The sequence below is a fragment of the Ictidomys tridecemlineatus genome, chromosome 14 (assembly GCF_052094955.1).
Source record: "Ictidomys tridecemlineatus isolate mIctTri1 chromosome 14, mIctTri1.hap1, whole genome shotgun sequence".
Taxonomy (NCBI): domain Eukaryota; kingdom Metazoa; phylum Chordata; class Mammalia; order Rodentia; family Sciuridae; genus Ictidomys; species Ictidomys tridecemlineatus.
The window spans coordinates 21,621,440-21,641,374 of NC_135490.1; the positions used below are offsets into that span (position 1 = coordinate 21,621,440).

The following is a 19,935-nucleotide window of genomic DNA, read 5'->3' on the forward strand; positions in this document are numbered from 1 at the left end:
CAATCTTGTCATCCATGTTTCCCATTTTGCCAATAAGATACTTCTTTGCCCATATGGTTATCCAAATACACCAAAATTCTTTTTGCTTTAATATCCTTGATACATTTGAAATTTATTTTTCTATAATTAACATAGGAAAACCAGCTTTGTGTCCTTTAGGGGGAAAGCTAGTTAAATATAATTTCCTTTTCCATTGATTTGTAATGTAACCTTTAACTTATATTCAATATAATATTTATATTTGTATATATTTCTAGATTTCTCTTCCATATACTTATTGGACTCTGCCTTAGTACTTTTCTATTGCTTTAACAGAACATCTGATACTGGTTAATTTATAAAGGAAAGAAGTTTATTTAACTCATGGTTCTGAAGGCTGGAAGTCCAAGACCAGGCAGAAGCATCTGGTGAGGGCCTTGTGTGGTATCATAAACATTGCAGAAAAGCAGAAATGTTAATGGGTATGTGCAGAAGAGCAAAACATGAGGAGTGGCCTTGCTTTTAAACAACCTGCCCTGGATGTGGTTAATCTAGTCTCTCATGACGCAAACACCTCTTAAAGGTTCTACCACCTCTCAACACTGTTATATTGGGGAACACATTCCAACATGAACTTTTTTGGGAACAAATCACAGTCAAACTATAGCAATCTCCTACTTTTTGTCATTTGAAAAAAAAAAAGATGTTTGTTTTAATTAAGCAATGCTGTAATATAAGGAAATGCCAACATAAACTAACTTTCTAAAAATCATGATAATTATAATGGACTCCAAATACTAAAGGTAGTCTTAAGTTATGTGCCTCTTTTCTGGTAGAAAAAAATAAATTTCATTAATCTTTATTAATGGTAGTGAAAGGTTAATAAAATAGGTACTTGTCACTCTGTTTTTCTATATGCTTAACAAAACACTGTTGAAATCTTGTTCCCAGGATGTGTTGTCCCCAACTGTGAACTCTTTGCTAATCTTGTTCCCAGAATGTGCTGTCCCCAACTGCCAAACTGCAGGATGCACTCCCTCACTCGGTTGCAGGCAAACTGCCCACTCACCCTGACCCATCAATGAACTTCCCTCCCTGCCCTCTCCAAGAAAAGTATATAAGCTCTGTTCAAGCGGTTCTCAGGGCTCTATCTCTCTTTGCTATAGAGGGAGCCCCAGCATGCTGGTCTCCAAATAAACCCACCCTTCTGCTGTTGCATAAGAGAGTCTCTTGTGGTCTCTACTCCGACGTTTCGCCGTACCCTTACATTTGGTGCATTGGCCGGGAACTGCACATCACCGGACAGGGAGACCTCAACAAGACTCCTTTAGGGGGGTAAGTAAGGCGCCTTATCTCCTTCTTCTTCTCCTCCTTGTTTTTCCTTTGTGATTGTCTGGCTTCTGGTTTCTGGCTTCTGGTTTTTGGCTCAGAGAAGAGCGAAAGCTCTCAGAGCTTCTGGTTTCTGGCTCAGAGAAGAGCGAAAGCTCTCAGAGCTTCTGGTTTTCTGGTTTTGGGTTGGCAGAGTGTGGTTGTCAGCGGAGAGCGTAAGTTCTCCCTGGCGGTGGTGGATAGACGTGTCCCTGAAGCCACAGACCACGTCTCCTCAAGGGACGCTTTGGGAGACTCTGGGGGGGACGGAGGTGCCCCCATCTGGGAGGGACGGAGGTGCCCTCATCTGTATTCTGCTGCCAACCCGTCTGGTTTTGCCAGCAACTATTCTTTCTCTCAGGTTGAATTCACTGTCTGTTTTAATCTTTGCCTCTGGATTTGTGTTACACGTTTACTGTTCATTGTGTGTCCGTGTTGGTGTCACGTTTGTATTGTCCCTGTCTTTGTTCAAGTAACTTTCATTATGAGACAGAGTCATTCACTGGACTGAAGTCCGCTTAAGGGCTCAGAATCTTTCTTTTTCAGTAAAACACCGGACCTGGCAGACTCTCTGTGCCTCAGAATGGCCCGCCTTTGGAGTTGGATGGCCTCCAGAAGGATCTTTCTACTCCCCACTAATTTGAAAAGTCAGAGATATTGTCTTTGTCTTTCAGCTGGGACCACATAGCCATCCAGATCAACAGCCGTATATCTTAACTTGGCAGGACCTTTGTGAATCTCCTCCTCCTTGGGTGAAGGCTTTTCTTGTCCCTGTTCCTGCTCCTCCCCCTCCCCCTACGATTCTATCTCTCAAACCTCCTCCTCCACCCTTTGTTCTCCCTGAGTCTCAAGATTTGACTCTGCTGGACTCTCCTCCCTTTCCTTATCCCCTGCCTCCATTCCCCAACCCCCAACACCCTCTAAATGATTCCCCTGCTGCTGACTCAGCTTCTCCACCATTGAAGGAGGTTAATCAAGCCCAGCACCCTTCAAATGACTTCCCCAAGGCACACATAGACCCTCCTCCCCTGGAGGAAGCTGGCCCAGCTAAAGGAATGATTAAAACCCTGAAGCCCCCGTGATACTTCCCCTCCGTCCTTATGGGCCAATGATAGAGGATGGCCATGGTGGAGAAATGCAAGCCTACCAGTATTGGCCTTTCTCCTCTTCAGATCTATATAATTGGAAAAATAACAATCCCCCTTCTTCCGAGGACCCCACCTGGCTCACAGGTCTGATTGAGTCATTGATGTTTTCACACCAGCCTACTTGGGATGACTGCCAACAACTCTTAGGCATTCTCTTCATGACAGAGGAACAAAAGAGAATCCTCCTGGAAACAAGAAAAAATATCCTTGGACCAGATGGGCGACCAACACAACTTCCCAACATAATCGAAGCTGACTTCTCCTTAAACCGACCCAACTGGGACCCCAACACCTTTAAAGGTAGGGAGCATCTGTCCACTTATTGCCGGGCTCTAATAGCGGGTCTCCCAGCAGCCGCTAGACGGCCAACTAATTTGACCAAGGTAAGAGAGATTATTCAGGGGCCTAATGAATCACCCTCTATGTTTCTGGAGAGAATTATGGAGGCACATAGGAGATATACTCCTTTTGATCCTCAGGCAGAGGATCAAAAGGCATCTGTCATGATGGCCTTTATTGGGCAAGCTGCCCTGGATATTAAAAAAAGTTACAACACTTAGATGGATTACAAGATATGACTTTGAGAGATTTAGACAGAAAAGCCGAGAAGGTATACTATAAGGGAGCAAAGGGAGAAAGAAAGGGAGCAAAGGGAGGATGAAAGAAGCAAAAGACAGACTGAGGCATTGACTAAGGTCCTGGTCACAACAACAAATAGGCCAGAAGTTAGGAGACAGGGAGACAGAAAGGGATACCTGGGCCCATGCCAGAAGCCACATCTGGCTTCAGATCAATGTGCCTACTGTAGAAAAAAAAGAACACTGGGTCAAAGAGTGCCCTAGAAGGAAACAGCCACGCCAACCAGCCATTCTAACTCTGGAGGATGACTAGGAAAGTCGGGGCTCGGATCCCTTCCCCGAGCTCAGGGTAACTTTTGAAGTGGAGGGGACCCCAGTAAACTTTGAAGTGGATACAGGGGCAATATACTCAGCCCTTAAGGCCCCCTTGGGCCCTCTATCAACTAAAATGTCTCAAATTCAAGGGGCTAATAACAGTAAATATTGGGCTTGGACAACTAAGAGGACCATGGACCTGGGGAAAGGAAAAATCCATCACTCCTTCCTCCTTCTTAGTGATCCCAGAATGCCTAGCCCCATTGATGGACAGAGATCTGCTCACCAAACTCCAGGCCAGAATAACTTTTAACCCTGAAGGCCCCAGATGGAATTTCTAAATCCTTCAATAAAATCTCCTATAGTCATTATTTTAACTATGTCAGTAAAAGATAAACATCAACTCTTCACACCCCCCAAGACTGATCAAACAGGCAAGCTACCCCAGAAATGGATAACAGATTACCCAGATGCCTGGGCAGAAACTGCTGGGTTAGGCCTAGCTGTGAAACAACCTCCAATAATGGTGGAATTAAAAACCTCAGCCTCCCCAATTAATATTAAACAATATCCTCTGAGCAAAGAAGCTAAAGATGGGATAAGGCCCCATATTCAGAAATATCTGGTCTTAGGGGTCCTAAGGCCCTGTCAATCGGCCTGGAACACTCCCCTGCTACCAGTAAAAAAGCCAGGAACCAGGTACTATCGCCGTGTTCAAGACTTAAGAGAGATCAACAACAGAGTGCAGGACATTCACCCCACAGTACCTAATCCGTACAATCTGCTTAGCACCCTTAACCCCGAACGAAAATGGTATACTGTCCTGGACTTAAAAGATGCTTTCTTTTGCTTGCCTCTGCATAAAAAAGTCAATTACTGTTTGCTTTCAAATGGGTAAACCCAGAAACTGAAACATCTGATCAACTAACTTGGACCAGACTCCCACAGGGGTTCAAAAACTCCCCCACTCTTTTTGATGAAGCCCTCCACAGAGATCTCAATAACTTCAGAACCATACACCCTGAAGTCACCCTACTCCAATATGTGGATGACCTGCTACTGGCAGCAGACACCAAGGAAAACTGTGAGTCTGGGACCCAAGCATTACTATCTGAGCTTGCTCAATTTGGGTATAGAGCTTCTGTCAAAAAGGCCCAAATTTGCCAGCAAGAAGTAATCTTCCTGGACTATTCCCTTAGGGGCGGTAAACAATGGCTCACTGAGCCCAGAAAACAAACTGTTGTGCAGATACCACCCCCATCTAACAAGAGGGCAAATGAAAAAGCTAAATTGACAGCCCTAAACAGAGTAACCATGTTAACACTTTCCATACGGGGGAACATAAGTCAGGAGATTTAACTACGTCGGAACACCCCGACAACTTAACATCTGAGGACACTGACACTGAACTCCTTGACAACACTGAACCCAACTTGCAATTTCAGAAAGCCCTACACTACATTAAGGATGTACATCAACTCACTCACCTTGGTTAAAAGAAACTGCAGGCATTCCTAAAAGATCAAGAACAGAATTTTCCACTAACCAGCTCACAGCGAAAAAAATTAGCTGAACGAGTAACAAAAGCCTGTCGGGTCTGTCAATTGGTTAATGTTTACCCCTCCAAGCTTCCTATAGGAAGGCGCCTTTGAGGAACCAGACCAGGACAATTCTGGAAAGTGAACTTTACTGAAATTAAGCCAGCAAGGTATGGACTTAAATATCTCCTAATCTTTGTAGATACATTTTCAGGATGGATTGAAGCCTTCCCCGCAAAAAAAAAAAAAAAAAAGAAACGGCGCAAATGGTGGTCAAGAAGATCCTGAAAGATATTTTTCCAAGATACTGCCTGCCTAAGGTAATAGGGTCCGATAATGGACCGGCGTTCATGGCCCAGGTAAGTCAGGGGTTAGCCAGGACCCTGGGGATTAATTGAAAGTTGCATTGCACTTATAGACCCCAGAGCTCAGGACAGGTAGAAAGAATGAATAGAACCATTAAAGAGACCTTGACAAAATTAAGCTTAGAGACCGGCATAAAAGACTGGACTATGCTCCTGCCTTATGCATTGTTTCATGCAAGAAATACTCCCTCTGTTTCTTTGTGTAACCTTACCCCCTATGAAATTCTCTATGATGCCCCTCCTCCAATAAGGGACCAGACCCCAACTCTAAGACCTAACAATTCCTTTCACACCCTCTTGCTTGACAGACTTAAAGCTTTTGAAAAAACTCAGTGATACCTGTGGAAACAGCTGACCACTGCCTACCAACCTGGGGACGAAGGGACTCCACACCGATATCAAGTGGGAAACTTCATCTATGTAAGACGACATCAGGTGTCATCCCTAGAACCCTGCTGGAAAGGACCATACCAGGTGCTACTTATAACACCTACAGCGGTAAAGGTAGACGGAATCACTTCCTGGATCCATGCCTCTCATCTCAAGCCTGCGCCCTGTCCAGATTCTGGTTGGAAATTAAAAAAGACTAATAACCCTCTCAAATTGCATATTCGCCATGTGGATAGGGCTAAGGACTCTCCCCCTGACCACCAGTAGTCCTAACCCTCATCAGCCCATTCAGCAGCGATGGTTGATCATAAATCCTACTGGACAGAAAGTATGATCTATCTCACATACAGCCCCCTTAGGGACCTGATGGCCATCTCTCCACCCAAACATTTGTCAGTTGGCTATAGGTCTTTTCTACTGGGTATCCCTGATGAAGAAAATCCCACTAAAATTCCATTAAATCCCTTCCGTACCATAGATAATAGAAACAAACATTATGGATGTAGGGACACGAGAGCCAGATGCAGGTTGGCTAATCTAGATTACTATGTTTGCTTGGCAGACTATCAAAGCCACAAACAGTCATGGCTGTGTGGGGGAAAATCCGACTTCTTCTGTAAGTCATAAGGATGTAAACATACAGAGGCTACCTGATGGAACCCAAACCTCCGCCAGTTCTCAGACCATTGCCCCCTTGCTGAAGTAACAGGTACTGAGGTATCTCTCCACCCATTCACTCCTCTCTTCTCCTCTCAGTGCCCACACCGGGACCCACCAGGACTATCCAAAATGTAATAAAAATGGCCTTTAAAGTTGCTTTATCATTACTAAAAACAGGTTACTAAAAATTTAAAGTCCCTCACAGGCTTTTTGGGATACTCACTCCAGTCTTCCCCTCTGCTCTACCTATTCTACTACTCAAGTTTTTATTGCTAAGAAAATCCCAAACCCCTTTCCCATTATTCTTCTACATCTCTCCTTCCTCATTCTCAGATCCATGGAGCTGCTCTCAGCACCGCCTTCCCTGTCCTCCCCCTCTGTACCAGGCCCACAGAAAAGTCTTAACTGACCTTCTCCAGAAGTCTTCACTATGGCTGACTTTAGGACTTTCAGCAAAAGAGTCCCTATAAAAGAGTTCAGTATAGATAAACTTCCTCTTTTCATGTTGCCCTGTTCTACTTGGCCACTGGCTGGAAAAATCAGCACTCCTAAGCTAGACACCCCCTTACTAGTTTTTCACAAAATATGTGAACAGGGCCTCTGGCCTTGAGCTGAGGCTTCACAGAGATGGCTACATTTCTAAGATAAAAAAGTTATCAACTGGGCTCCATGGTAACAGCTGGCAAGGAAAAAAAAAATTCTCCCCCTCCCAGGTGTCCTTGAAAAGTTAACTTGCCCAGAACAGAGAAAAAAAATAACAGAAACAAAAACTGCTTTTTGTGAACTTCTGCAGACTGTGAACTTCTGAGCCCTTTCCCTTACATGCTGAGTACGGAGTTCTAAAGCTGCCTAAACTTGGGGTTCAGGGGATTAATTGATTACAGCGGAAGCAATGCCCTCTGAATCCGGTTGCAGCCAAATAGAACTGTTTCCCTGTCTTCAGTGCTATCTTAGGTGCCTTGCCTTATCCATCCCTACAACAGTATAATTCTATATACTTAAACATTATTTATGTTTTCATAAAATGGTCAACAGATGTGATTAATTATGTAATGGTGCAGATGTTTCCCAGAGTGCTCTATCATGACACAGATTCATTTAAAGATAAAATAGGGGGGCATACAACCCGGTTTCGCCGGGAACCTGTATCCCTTACTTTAGCCATCTTATTAGGAATGGGAATTGCTGCAGGAGTGGGCACAGGGACCACTGCCCTGGTCCATGGGACACGACAAATGACCCAATTAGAAACAGCAATGGACCAAAACTTAAAGATATTAGAAACCTCCATCACAGCTTTGCAGGAATCTTTAACCTCTCTCTCTGAAGTTGTTTTATAGAACAGGCGAGGGTTGGACCTCCTCTTCATGAGAGAAAAGGGCCTTTGTGCTGCATTGAGGGAAGAATGTTATTTTTATGCCGACCATACTGGAGTTATAAGAAAATCTATGAGTAAACTAAAAAACGCCTTGAAGAGCGTCAGAGAGAGAGAGAGGCCCAAAAAGGGTGGTATGAGTCTTGGTTCACACAGTCCCCCTGGTTAACTACACTTTTATCAGCCCTGGCTGGCCCTCTAATAATTCTTATATTGTTGCTAACTCTAGGACCCTGTTTGCACAATCGTGTAGTTTCCTTTCTCCAATCCCAAATTGGACAAGTCAAACTTATGGTAATCAGACAACAATATACCCCACTAGCAGACACAGAATGTGACACCCCGCAATGATCACTTTTATGATTAAAAGTAGCCAGAAGAAAAAGTGGGGAATGAAAGGTTAATAAAATAGGTACTTGTCACTCTGTTTTTCTATATGCTTAACAAAACACTGTTGAAATCTTGTTCCCAGGATGTGTTGTCCCCAACTGTGAACTCTTTGCTAATCTTGTTCCCAGAATGTGCTGTCCCCAACTGCCAAACTGCAGGATGCACTCCCTCACTCGGTTGCAGGCAAACTGCCCACTCACCCTGACCCATCAATGAACTTCCCTCCCTGCCCTCTCCAAGAAAAGTATATAAGCTCTGTTCAAGCGGTTCTCAGGGCTCTATCTCTCTTTGCTATAGAGGGAGCCCCAGCATGCTGGTCTCCAAATAAACCCACCCTTCTGCTGTTGCATAAGAGAGTCTCTTGTGGTCTCTACTCCGACGTTTCGCGGTACCCTTAATTAATTATAATGGACTCCAAATACTAAAGGTAGTCTTAAGTTATGTGCCTCTTTTCTGGTAGAAAAAAATAAATTTCATTAATCTTTATTAATGGTAGTAGTATAATATATCAAAGGGAAAGGGACTAGTGTAGGTACCTAAAGAGTTTTCTACCAGAAATGAATTCTATCCTGCATTCATCAGGAATTGACTCCTATACTAGATTATGGGGACACTCAGGAAAAGGTATTGTTATTTATTCTTTCCAGAAAGAAAGTGATAAGTTGAAACAAGCTAGATAATAACGAATTACAGCAAAATGTTGGCAATAGAACTACACGGAATGTTTTCCCTTTGTGAAGTCACTATGTAAATAATAATTTTATTTAAAAAGCACGAATTTACGTAGGTAGATGTGCTTGAGTAAACTGTCCTGACAAAAAAGCAATCACTTGTGATTGGAGGCAAGAAGGACCTAAAACTTTATCATGAAGAAAAGCATTCTCTAAAATTCAGATCTCTTACAGACATGCAATATTCAAGTACAAAAAAAAAAAGAAAAAAGAAAAAAGAAAATCGGTGTCTTTTCGTTTACTGCTCCATCTTCTTCCAGAAGAATTTTTTAGCATTAAGCTAGATTCCTGAAAGTCTACTCTAACCTTATGTGGTTTAAACTAACAATTAACTATGTACTTGGGACTGTAGCCACCTGATGAATTTCTGGATCTTAATCAGCTAGGCTGAGCTCAATATGCAAAGATAAAATATTAGGCCCTGGGATCCGGGCCCAGGCTCAGAGCAGGCGCCCTTTGAGTAGCCTCGGATGAGCCCCTCACGCCCAGCGCCCTGAGCCCACAGTCCAGCGCCTGGGACCCTAGCAGCTCGCAATGGTAGGTCCCCGAGGAGGCCTAGCGCCCCCTGGAGCAGGGTCTGAGCGTCTACTAGGAACTGCTTGACTTCTACAGGAGCCCGCAGTGTGAGGGCCACCACACTAACTGGCACCACATCATGGTGCCACACTGCGACCCCGAGGTTCGGATCAGCTATTCCCCTTCTCCCCACCAGCCCCGCCCCCACCCCAACGGCTTGGGCTCGGTTTCTATCCAAAGCTGGGGCCCTACAGTTTCTGAATCCCCAACCAACGTGCTACTGGAGCACATGACCCAACTCAAGGCAAGCCACTGTTGGTGTCTTGGTTCTCTTCTGCTACCCACCTGGCATGGCTGATGATATCACAGAACCCTCAGATGACCTTGTACCTGCTCTTCTGGACCCGTCCCATGGTATAACATCCAAATATGGCTCTCGTAGTGCATTTTACAGGTATAAGAACATGGGCAAGAACCTCCCACTTTTTCATATCTGGGACTCACACCTGAAGGCCCTGGAGGCCTGGACATATCTCACACCAACCCGGAAATATCCCCTAGATAGGTCTTCCCTCTCTCCTGGTGGAGGATGGCCACACCCAACACCTCCAGGCTGCAGGATTCAAGGGTATGTGCATTTGCTTTGCGTCCAGCCCTTTCTCCTTTGGCTCCTCCCATCAGACTGTAAGCTGTGAAGAACTTTTGTGACGACAGCAACCACCACGCTGTCCATTCCTAGGGTGGCATCTGGCTACATTGACACGGGCCCTACATTCCATCAGGGTTCTGGAACACACATTACTTGGAACAGACTAAATGGTAAGTATTATGAGACAGCCCTGAGGGAGCCCTGACTGTGGGGCCCTAGATCATCTCCGTCACTTCTTTCAATGAGTGGCAACTTGATGGGGGCCATTCCCAAGAAAAGGCCAGCCAACTTTGTCTGCATCTGGATTATCTGCCTCATCAGCCCAGACTGTACCTAGAGATGACCCAAGACTGGGCAGAAAACGTCTTTAAGAAGGAGACTGGTTGATGTGAGGGACCTATGAAGAAGAGCATGAAGAGCGAGTGTCCAAACCTGGCTTGAAGGTGTAAACCATGTGGCTCAGCTGAGGTTATAGACACTCATTGGTCCCCAAGTCAGCAGTGGGGTGCTTCTGGGTCGGCCTTTCCTCAGGCAAGTAGTGTTAAGGTGCTCAGTTGTGATGGGAAGCAAAGTAGTATTTCGGAGGACAGAGTAGAAGCTGGCAGGTGACTGCACTTAGCCTTGGCAGCTCTATGTTCTAAGCGTACACTCTCATATAACCTCTGGCTTTGAACTCTGCTGCATGTGGTGGTTGTATAGTGGACTTACCCAGTCACTGCTCTTGAAAGTGTTTCTGCCCTCAAGACCTCACAGTTTCTGATCTTAGATTCTGTGAAAAACTGACACATGGGCTGAGCTGGCAATAGGTTTAGCACAGTGAAGAGTGGGTTTTCTTAAGAACTTACTAGTATACCTAACGTTTCTAGAGGGACTAGTGAGCTGGTACTTATTTACAAATAAAATAATATGCTAATTGTGTTAAAGCAGTACCCAGGAACATGAAAACAAAACAAAAACAACAAAAAAAGTTGGTTCTTGAGTTTCTTGCTTTCTGGGTCACCTGCAAGGGCTCACAGTGAGGAGAGTTAGCTAGCTGGAGAGGGTGATCATATTATATTTGTAGTAAGAATAAAATGAAATGCTGAATCTTTACCTGTGCAGAACATGAGAAAGGAATCACTTTGTGAGAATGTTTTGAATATGTGAATCTCCACCTGAAGCTCAGGAAGGAATTTATAGAAAAGAATCACATGGAATGGAAAACTGTTTGCCATGTCAAAGGCCTCCAATATAAACAGGAATGCAAAGCTATTCTACATACCTTGATATTATCTTTGTGAAAAAGACAAAGGACAAGAAAAGAAAAGGTCATTATTCAGCTATTTCCCTGGGGCTGGTAGAATCTGGAGACAAATCTAGATTAGAACTATACTATTTCATTGATAAGAGTCTTTTTTGTTTGTTATTATTTTAACCAGGTCTATGTTGCCCAACTAGCCCCAAACTCCTAGGCTTAAGTGAAAAAGAAGCCAAAAACTTTCAATTTGCCTCTGGGATTACAGGCACATGCCACCTCATTTGGCTATTAAGAGTCTCTTTATCCTTTTTATTCCCTTTTCCAAGTGTATGACACATAAGCAGTAAAAGTTCTTGTTTTGAAACAATTCACAAATATATGAGGCAGATTTATGCCTTGCTTGTTTCTCTCGTTTTCTGTTGAAATTTAAAAAAAAATGTATTGTTATTAAAGGAAATAATCCCATCTCTTGTTTTTTCACTTGAAGAAAAGTTCAGAGACGTTTGACTGGGTCCTATAAGTAAGAATCTAGGAGACACTGAGATATGATTTCCAGTGCTCTTTTTGCCTGTTCTAAGAAATCCAACCCACCATTTCCAGAACAGAATTACTGACAAGAGGGTAAGGTTTAACCCACTTTCCCTCACTGGTCATGTCCACCATTCATTTCTCTCTTTATCTGCTAGGTTACCAGCAACACAACTAAACAAGCTATCCTAGATCTGGTTGAAATTGCTAAACTCTTACTACTATGAGTTAAATCTTTTTCTTCTTTTTCTCTTCCTTGAGGTCTTAAGGATTTGGTTGATTTGGGGGGTTGCACATGGGGAGTAATCAGGGAGGAGTAAAGCTAATTTGAATACTGGTTGAGTTTTTCTTATTATTGCTTAAGGTCAGTCTTAACAACAACAAGAAGAAGAACAACAAAAGCCCCTGTGACTTAAAGTAGAAGAAACTGACTTATTTGGATAATTTATTTTGCTATGTCTTCAAATACTTCTTGTATACTGAGGGCTTATAAAAATATATATTAAAGTTGGGCACTGTGGTGCACACCTATAATTCCAGCAACTCAGGAGGCTAGGGCAGGAGAATCGTTAAGTTCAAGGCCAGTGGCAGCAATTTAGTGAGACTCTGTCTCCAAATAAAAAATAAAAATGGCAAAGGGCTGGAGATGTAGCTCAGTGCTAGAATTTCCTGGGTTCAATTCCCCAATACCCAAGCCAAATAAAACAATTTTTGGGAAGGGGGCTTAAGCAAAGATATTTTTTTGAAACTCCCTAAAGGGTTCTGATGCAAAGTGAAGATTGGAACTTCTAGTGTGATGATTCTGTACACCAGAAAGTATGCATTTTAAAACAAGTTCTTAGAGGTGAATAAAGTGTGCATACTATAAATAGTTTTACAGCAAACCAAATATACAAGTAGACTTGTTTTTGTCCACATAAAAGTTACCTTGGGATAATCCACCAGTAGGAACTAACACTACTGTAAAAGAATTCTTTTTCATCTTTATAGAAAGCAGATGATTGACTGACTACTGTCTATTGTAATCAAAATCTAGGTGATTCTTTTCAAAATTAGGCTACATATCCACAATGAGAAAAGAAAACATAAAACATCTGCAACTCTCTTGTGAAAAATTTCACTGTTTAGAAAAATTTTTGCTTGATTTCCCACATTTTCTAAAAAGAAGCTAAGAAATTTACCTAACAATGTTTAAAATGAAAGAAAATTATGCTTCTATATTATGATGGTTTCACAACTCTACCTTAATATAAGTCATAAAAGCAATCATAAGCAGCTTGACTGCATTGTGAACACACCCACCACCACCGTGGGCACTATGCTAGCTTTGAAGCTCCGGCCATGTTTGAAAATACACAACATCCCCCATCTCCCCACCCCGGCAAAAAGGATGGAAAAAACTCACTTGTTAAAACAGACAAGTTGCTAACCTATGATAAAAATTTGATAGAGAATATGTATGTGAATATGGAAAATTTGTAAAGAGTAAGACATACATAATATTAACAAGATATTTCTACAAAAAGCAGTTGGTATTAAGTATTATATATATATATATATATTCATAACATATTAATTATAGATAAGCCACTCAACATTCACAGATCTTAATTCTGCCACCCAGCGGTGGTACGCATACTGCTCAAGAAGTGCAAAGCCTGCACCAGCTCATCAAAGTGGCTACACTTTTGTAGCCTAGGCGTTTTTTCCCCTGCAGCTTTTCGCCCTGCATGGGAATATAGCTCCTTGAGCACGAGAAGCAGGCATACTGAATTCTGTGACAGGATATAATTGTAAACAGAAATAATTCAGATTATATATTTCTCCAGAATAATTTTCAAGCGTTAGTTTTGAAAGTGCGTATTGCTAAATTTAGGTTATCAGTATTCCTCCCATGTATGTTGGGTGCATAATCAGCGACGACGACGTGTAAGGCGAGAGGACACTGGTGCATTAATCTGTCTGCGACCTAGAGGCACAGATATTTGCTACAGGTCTAAATTCCAAGGCCCACATCTCTTGATCTGTTTGAGAACTAGAGCTCGTTGACGGCTGCTCTGGCTTTTCCCTGCTGCGCCCAGGGCTCTCTGGTGTCCCACGCGCTGCTCCCGGGCACGGTGGTCTCTCGCCGGAGTGGAATGCGAGTTTGCAATGACACCAGAGTGAAGCGCATCGGCAGCCTTTTGAAAATGCCTCCCGCTGGAGGCCTCCTCCGGTCCTTTACCGAGGTCACCGCAGGGGCAAGCAAGAATGCGTGAGTGACGTGAGGTGATCGCGGAGCCAGGGCTTCGCAGCCAGCTCGCCCGCTCCTCCTCCTCCTCCCCGCGACCCAGGCCCAGCCCGCCCACTGTTCCCACACCGCCCAATAGGCGCCGACGAGGCTCCGCGAGTGGCCTGAGGAGGAGGTGTAGGGGCGGCTGGACGCTGAACGGCAGTTCACGTCAACGCGGTGACGTCACGCGTCGACGCCAGGGACGTACCTGTCGGGCTCTGGACTCTTGCTGCTTCTCTTCCCCTTCCGTGGGTCAGGGCCGGTCCGGTCCGGAACCTGCAGCTCCTTTCTCACAGTCCTAGTTCGTCCGCGGCCAGGAATCGGGCTGGGTGATGAGGAAGGAGGGTGTGGTGGCTTGAAAGCTATTCTATTTTACCCCTGAATTGGAGCATGGATTCAATTTTCGTCTTTTAAGAGGGGAGTGTGGTTGGAGGTTTTAATTTTAATCTTGGACAGAAGCAGGGTGACTCTAGGGCCTTGCAAAGCAAGAGGATTTAACTTAATGCTGCTCCCGTGTTTGAAGGAGGACAAAAAAAAGTCCCACCTGGCAAAATTTACGTAATCTCTTCAGTACAAAACACCAGGTACCTTTTAAATCGCGGTAGCGATTTCGTTGTGTCACGGTTTCTGCAGGTGAAGCTCCCTGGGTAGCTAGGTTTTAGGTTTGAAACAGATGCAGAATCCAAAGGCAGCCCAAAACACAGCCACCGATTTTGCTATGCCTCTGAGCTGCGAGGTGAGTTGAATTGTACCAGCGAAGATTCGTTAGCTGTCATGTTCACGGATTTGGGGTCAACTGTGAGGCTAGGACTCTCATGGTGGTTTATTTTACAACAGATATACCTAAGTGATGTTAAACTCATCCTGGTTATGGATGTACCCTCATTCACTTGAAATTTCACCCTTTTTCTTGAGGACGTCGAAGAACTTGAATAGAATGGAAGTATGACCCAAGGAAATATTAATTTTGAACTTAGTGGATTTTACTTTGGCTAAATTAGCCCAAATTGAAGCATTATATTCAGTTTTTCTATTTTAGATTTATTTGTGTATATAAAAACGTGTGTGTGTGTGTGTGTGTGTGTGTGTGTGTGTGTTTTGAAGTTAAAACTTGTTGAACCACAGAAACCAATGCCATGTGGTTCTTTGGTATTCTTTATTTGTATGCCATTTTAAAACTGGAGCACATAGAAAATAATTACATATACATGATGCATATCAAAGGCTGACATTTGTTTTCCTTTGAAAAGAAATTCCTGTTTATAACTGAAGCAGTAGTGACCATGTATAAACACATATATGAGATTCAGAAGTTCACTTCTACAAGCAAACTTTTTGAGTCATGCAGCTCAGTTCCTGCAGCATCATTGTGGTTTATATAATTGTTTGTTGACTCCAATGCTTTTCCTTTTATGCATAAAGAATTAATTTAGAAGTTTATTTTCTAGATGATGAAGTCAGTATGGAAATAATTTAACTGTCAGTTCTATATGCCTTTTTAAGTCACTACAATATAATAGTATTTGTTTAGTTCAAGAGTACATATGGGAGTTTAAATGCTTGTGTGTGTCTTGTTGACTTTCATCTTAAAAGGTGCTACTGCTTTTACTATTATAGGAGTATGGATTAAAAACCATGTGTGTGACCTATAGATAGGTATTTTCTTAAATTGAATATACTTATATGACCTTTGGTTATTAGACACAGTTACTGTTGGCAGAATCTATTAAAGTTTGCATTCCTCTTCCACCTCTTCCTCCCTATTTCCTATCTAAAAGACTGATTGTTTACTTGAACTATGGGTCAAATTATTTGAAGAGGTCACTATGAATGTATTGTATTTATCTTTATGTGAAAATTGTGCTTTAATGTGTGTTGTCTATCATATATAACTCATTAGGAATATAAATATTTAACTCATTTTGGATACATACAGTTCAAGGGAACAGATTTGTTGAGGTTTTGGGTTTATGTTAGAAAATTGGCAATTGTCCAGGTCATGTTGGTGGTAGGCTTTCCATTTCCTGTTGTGACATGTTGGGAATAATTTTCAGACCACTCAGGAAGCCAGATTTGATCTCTGTGGTGGGTCATATATCAAAGCAGTATCCTGTGGGGTTTGGCAACTATTACTGCTTTGTAGAACCTCCAGCTTAGTTTGTAGTCAGACTTGTCAGCAGGCATCTCAAATATATAATATAATACAATATAATAAGTATTAATAATTGAGCACATTCTATGGTTCAGGCTCTTTTCTAAGTGTTTTTGTGGGTTATCTCAATTTTTACACCAAAGCCAAGAATGATGTAGGTGCTTTTCACTATCCCCATTTTACAGATATTGGAAACTGAGGCACCAAGGATTTAATTAACTTGCCCAAGGCCCTACAATAATAAATCAGGATTGAGACTGAAGCTCAGCAGTATGATTTCAGAACTCACTGTACTCTACAGCAGGAACGACTGCATTGTACTGCAGTTTCTGCTGGTCAAAATTTCAGAGAAGAAGAATGAGAGACATGACAGAATAGGGCCATTTATTTTTATTTATTAAGGAAAAGACACTGTAGAAAGTAGTGGTTTTAAAAGAAAAACACTCTGCTTTCCTTTTGAGTTTGACCTACTACTTTAATAAACTCTTTTGTGAGCTGGGTATGGTGGTGCATGCCTATAATCCTAGCTATTCAGGAAACTGAAACAGGATGGTCTTAAGTTCCAGGTCAGCCTGGTCAACTTAATAAACCCTGTCTCAAAAATTAAAAAGGTCTGAAGATGTAGCTCAGTGGTAGAATGTTCCTAGATTCAGCTCCCAGTACCACAAAAAAAAAAAAAAAAATGACCCCCCCCCGTTTTTTATAGTTTTTAATGTGCACATTCACATCTATACATAAACATTATACCTATGATTATTTTGATTCTTAAAAAATATTCTATTAAATGTGAATATAGCATGACCATCACTGCTTCACTTGCATTGATGAAATGTGGAGAGATTTGATCAGCAACTTTGAATGGAACCAAATTAAGTAAATATATTTCTCATTATCCTCATAGTTGAACAATTTCTTCTGTTTTAAAAGTCATGAAAACTAGTTTTCAAAGTCTCAGTCTTCCTTAGCATCTTTTTATTGGAGTATTGTTTTACATTTCTTTCTTTTTCTAATCTGACCTTTATATTCGTGTTTCCTTTGCCCTTTTAAAATTATCAAGCATTTAACTGCCCCTCCTTGAATTTGTTTCTTTTTATGTATTTTTAATTGACAAATCATTATGTGTATGTATTTATGGAATATAATGTGATGTTTTGATAAGTCTATACAGTTGTAGAAAGATCAAGCTAACATCACCTCACTTGCTTGTCATTTACGTGTGTGGGTGTGGCCCTGAGAACACTTAAAATAGCAATTTTGAGATACATAGATCACCAAAACTTATCCTCTTATCTAACTGAAACTTTGTATCCTTTGAACAACTTCTCCCCCTTTGCTTATCTATACTTCTTCAGCTTCTGGTAACCACCTTTTTACAGTACTTTTGAGTTTGACTCTTAGAGTCCACATGTGAGATCAGGCAGTATTTGGTTTTTTGTGTCTGTTTTATTCATCTGTTGCTAGACACTCAGGTTGTTTCCATATCTTGGCTATTGTGAATAAAAGCATTTAATTTAAAAGTTTTTTTTTTTTTTTTGTACTGGGGCTTGAACTCAGGGACACTTTGTCAAGCTACATTCTCAGCCTTTTTTATTTTTATTTTGAAACAGGGTCTTGCTAAGTTGCTTAGGGTTTTGCTAAATTGCTGAGACTGACCTTGAACTTGCAATTCTCCTGTCTCAGCCTCCCAAGTTGCTGGGATTACAGGTATATGCCACCATGTCTGGTCAATTTAAAAGGTTTTATAAGTCTTAAGAGATTTTCTCTAGATAGCTAATTCATTTAACAAGTTGTTCATTTATGTTTGAAGAAAATATATTAGATACAATTTGAAGTATACCTAACTAAAGGAACACAAAGGATAAAATATCAAATAATATTTTTTGGGGAAAATCAGTTTGATTATTTTATATCTTGTTAACATTTTATCAAAATGTATTTTTTGTTTTAATACCCTATGAATTTAATTAACAAACATTTCTACTCTTTCCTCAGTATCTTATTCTTTTACATCCCACCCTTTTTTTTAAAATGTCTTATTTTGTGTCTTTTATTGTGTTGCTTTACATGGTTCATGTATGTAGATGAATTTGATAATTTGCTTAAACATATTTCTACAAAGAATGCAGTTTTTCTATTTTTTGTTTTCTATTTCTAAAATGAGAGACTATTCATGGCTTTATCATGTTTCTGATAGAAATTAGTGACACTAATATATAATGAATTCTTTCAAGTATCTCTGTTGTCTACATAAATGCAGTGGAAGATCTATTATATCTCAAGAAAAAAATTATAAAAACAATTATCAGATCAGTGTAGCAAGGATTAGCTATGTTGACTTTACTTTAGTACTTTGAAAGTTTGTTTTAAATTGAGTCTGGTCAATGATCACACTTAAATTCTGTGATATAGTAGTTGCCCTTATGACCTGTCTTTTCTGATGTTTTTAGATCTGAATTTTCTTCAAAAAATTGTATTATTAGACCATCACTGAGATATTTGAACTATTGCATAAAATTTCTTTAGATCTATATACGTACTTAAAAAATGGTTTCTTTTACTATATAAATACTATCCTTAATGTCTCATCAGTCTTATACATCTCAAATTAATTATCTGGGATGTTCAAAATATGTGTATTTTATAATTAATTTTCATTTTACAGTGATTTTAAAATAAAGTTATGATTGTTCTGTGTATAATTAATTTGTATTAGTTAATAACTATTTCTGCATGATTTTAATATACTACTTTCTTTCTCATTTTGTTTTGTAATTACTTGGTTAGGTAAAGGAGAAAAGAAAAGATCTCTTCCTCAGTATGAAATCAGATGGGAAAAAGAATATGGCACAAACTCCCAGTGGGAATTCAGTGGATTCACCTGCCCACTAAATAGATATTTCTATCCAGATATCCTGATCATCACATATGCAGTGTGTTCCCCAACTTTTCTCTGTTTTCTTCTCCAATTACTTTATACTTTTCACTTTTCAATTTCTAGAAAGACATAAGTCTTTTTACTAAAAATAGAGGAGCTGGTCATGGTGGAGCAGGCCTGTAATCCCAGCGGCTCTGGAGGCTTAGTCAGAAGGATCTGGAGTTCAAAGCCAGCCTCAGCAATGGTGAGATGCTTAGCAACTCAATGAAACCCTGTCTTTAAATAAAATACAAACCAGGGCTGGATATGTGGCTCAGTGGTTGAGTGCCCTGAGTTTAATCCCCAGTACCCCCCCCCCAAAAAAGAGGAAGAAACATAAACTTGTGAGCCATTCTGCCTACCTCTCCCTAGTTCCCATTTGAGTCCAGATTTTCTGATTTTATTTATTTATTTTTTTGTGAGACTTGAATATAAGTTCTTTTCTGTTTTCATTGTGGCTTTAGATTCTTGATGATGATGATTTTTGTGGTTCTGGAGATCAAACCCAGGGGCTCCTGTATGTTGGGAAGGTGTTCTACCTCTGAGTTCACTCCCACTTCATTTATTATTTTTTATCAGAATGGTTCTGAAACATCTTAAGCGTATACCTGCCTTCAGTCTCCACTTGCTGGTACATTACTTACACAAATGCCATTTAATTCTTCAGAGAAACCAGTTACGGATCATTCCTTTGTTTAGCTCTTCTACCTCCATTTAATCTGGCATTCTAGTTCTATTATACTTAAGCTTTGATTTCTTTTTCTAGGATTTCCCCTTTTTCCATCCCTACATGAACTTTAGTACCTTGTGTATAAGACCACCATTCCATT

The 19,935-nt window shown here is 41.1% G+C and overlaps 1 protein-coding gene, 1 long non-coding RNA gene and 1 pseudogene across 7 annotated transcripts in view; all 3 read left to right on the forward strand.

Annotated features, from left to right (window-relative positions):
* Positions 1-851: 851 nt before the first annotated feature.
* On the forward strand, positions 852-6,471 carry LOC120891590 (uncharacterized). Of its 4 annotated transcripts, none has more exons than XR_013430269.1 (3): positions 852-1,314; positions 2,612-5,795; positions 6,244-6,471. It is a non-coding gene; the product is annotated as an uncharacterized LOC120891590 (long non-coding RNA). The 4 variants fall into 4 exon arrangements; XR_013430270.1 differs by having other exon boundaries at positions 2,661-5,795; XR_013430271.1 differs by lacking the exon at positions 852-1,314 and having other exon boundaries at positions 1,321-4,472; positions 5,129-5,795.
* Positions 6,472-9,132: 2,661 nt separating this feature from the next.
* LOC110598154 (glycoprotein endo-alpha-1,2-mannosidase-like protein pseudogene) lies at positions 9,133-11,372 on the forward strand (annotated as a pseudogene).
* A 2,844-nt stretch (positions 11,373-14,216) lies between these two features.
* The window catches only part of Clcn3 (chloride voltage-gated channel 3), an 80,782-nt gene continuing 75,063 nt past the window's right edge, over positions 14,217-19,935 (forward strand). Inside the window, exons 1-2 of one of the 3 annotated variants that reach the window (XM_078030982.1) lie at positions 14,217-14,775; positions 19,190-19,310. The gene's annotated coding sequence lies outside the window, so the exon portion shown is untranslated. The remainder of the gene's footprint in view (positions 14,776-19,189; positions 19,311-19,935) is intronic. The other 2 variants (XM_005325498.5, XM_005325500.5) reach the window with 2 other exon arrangements.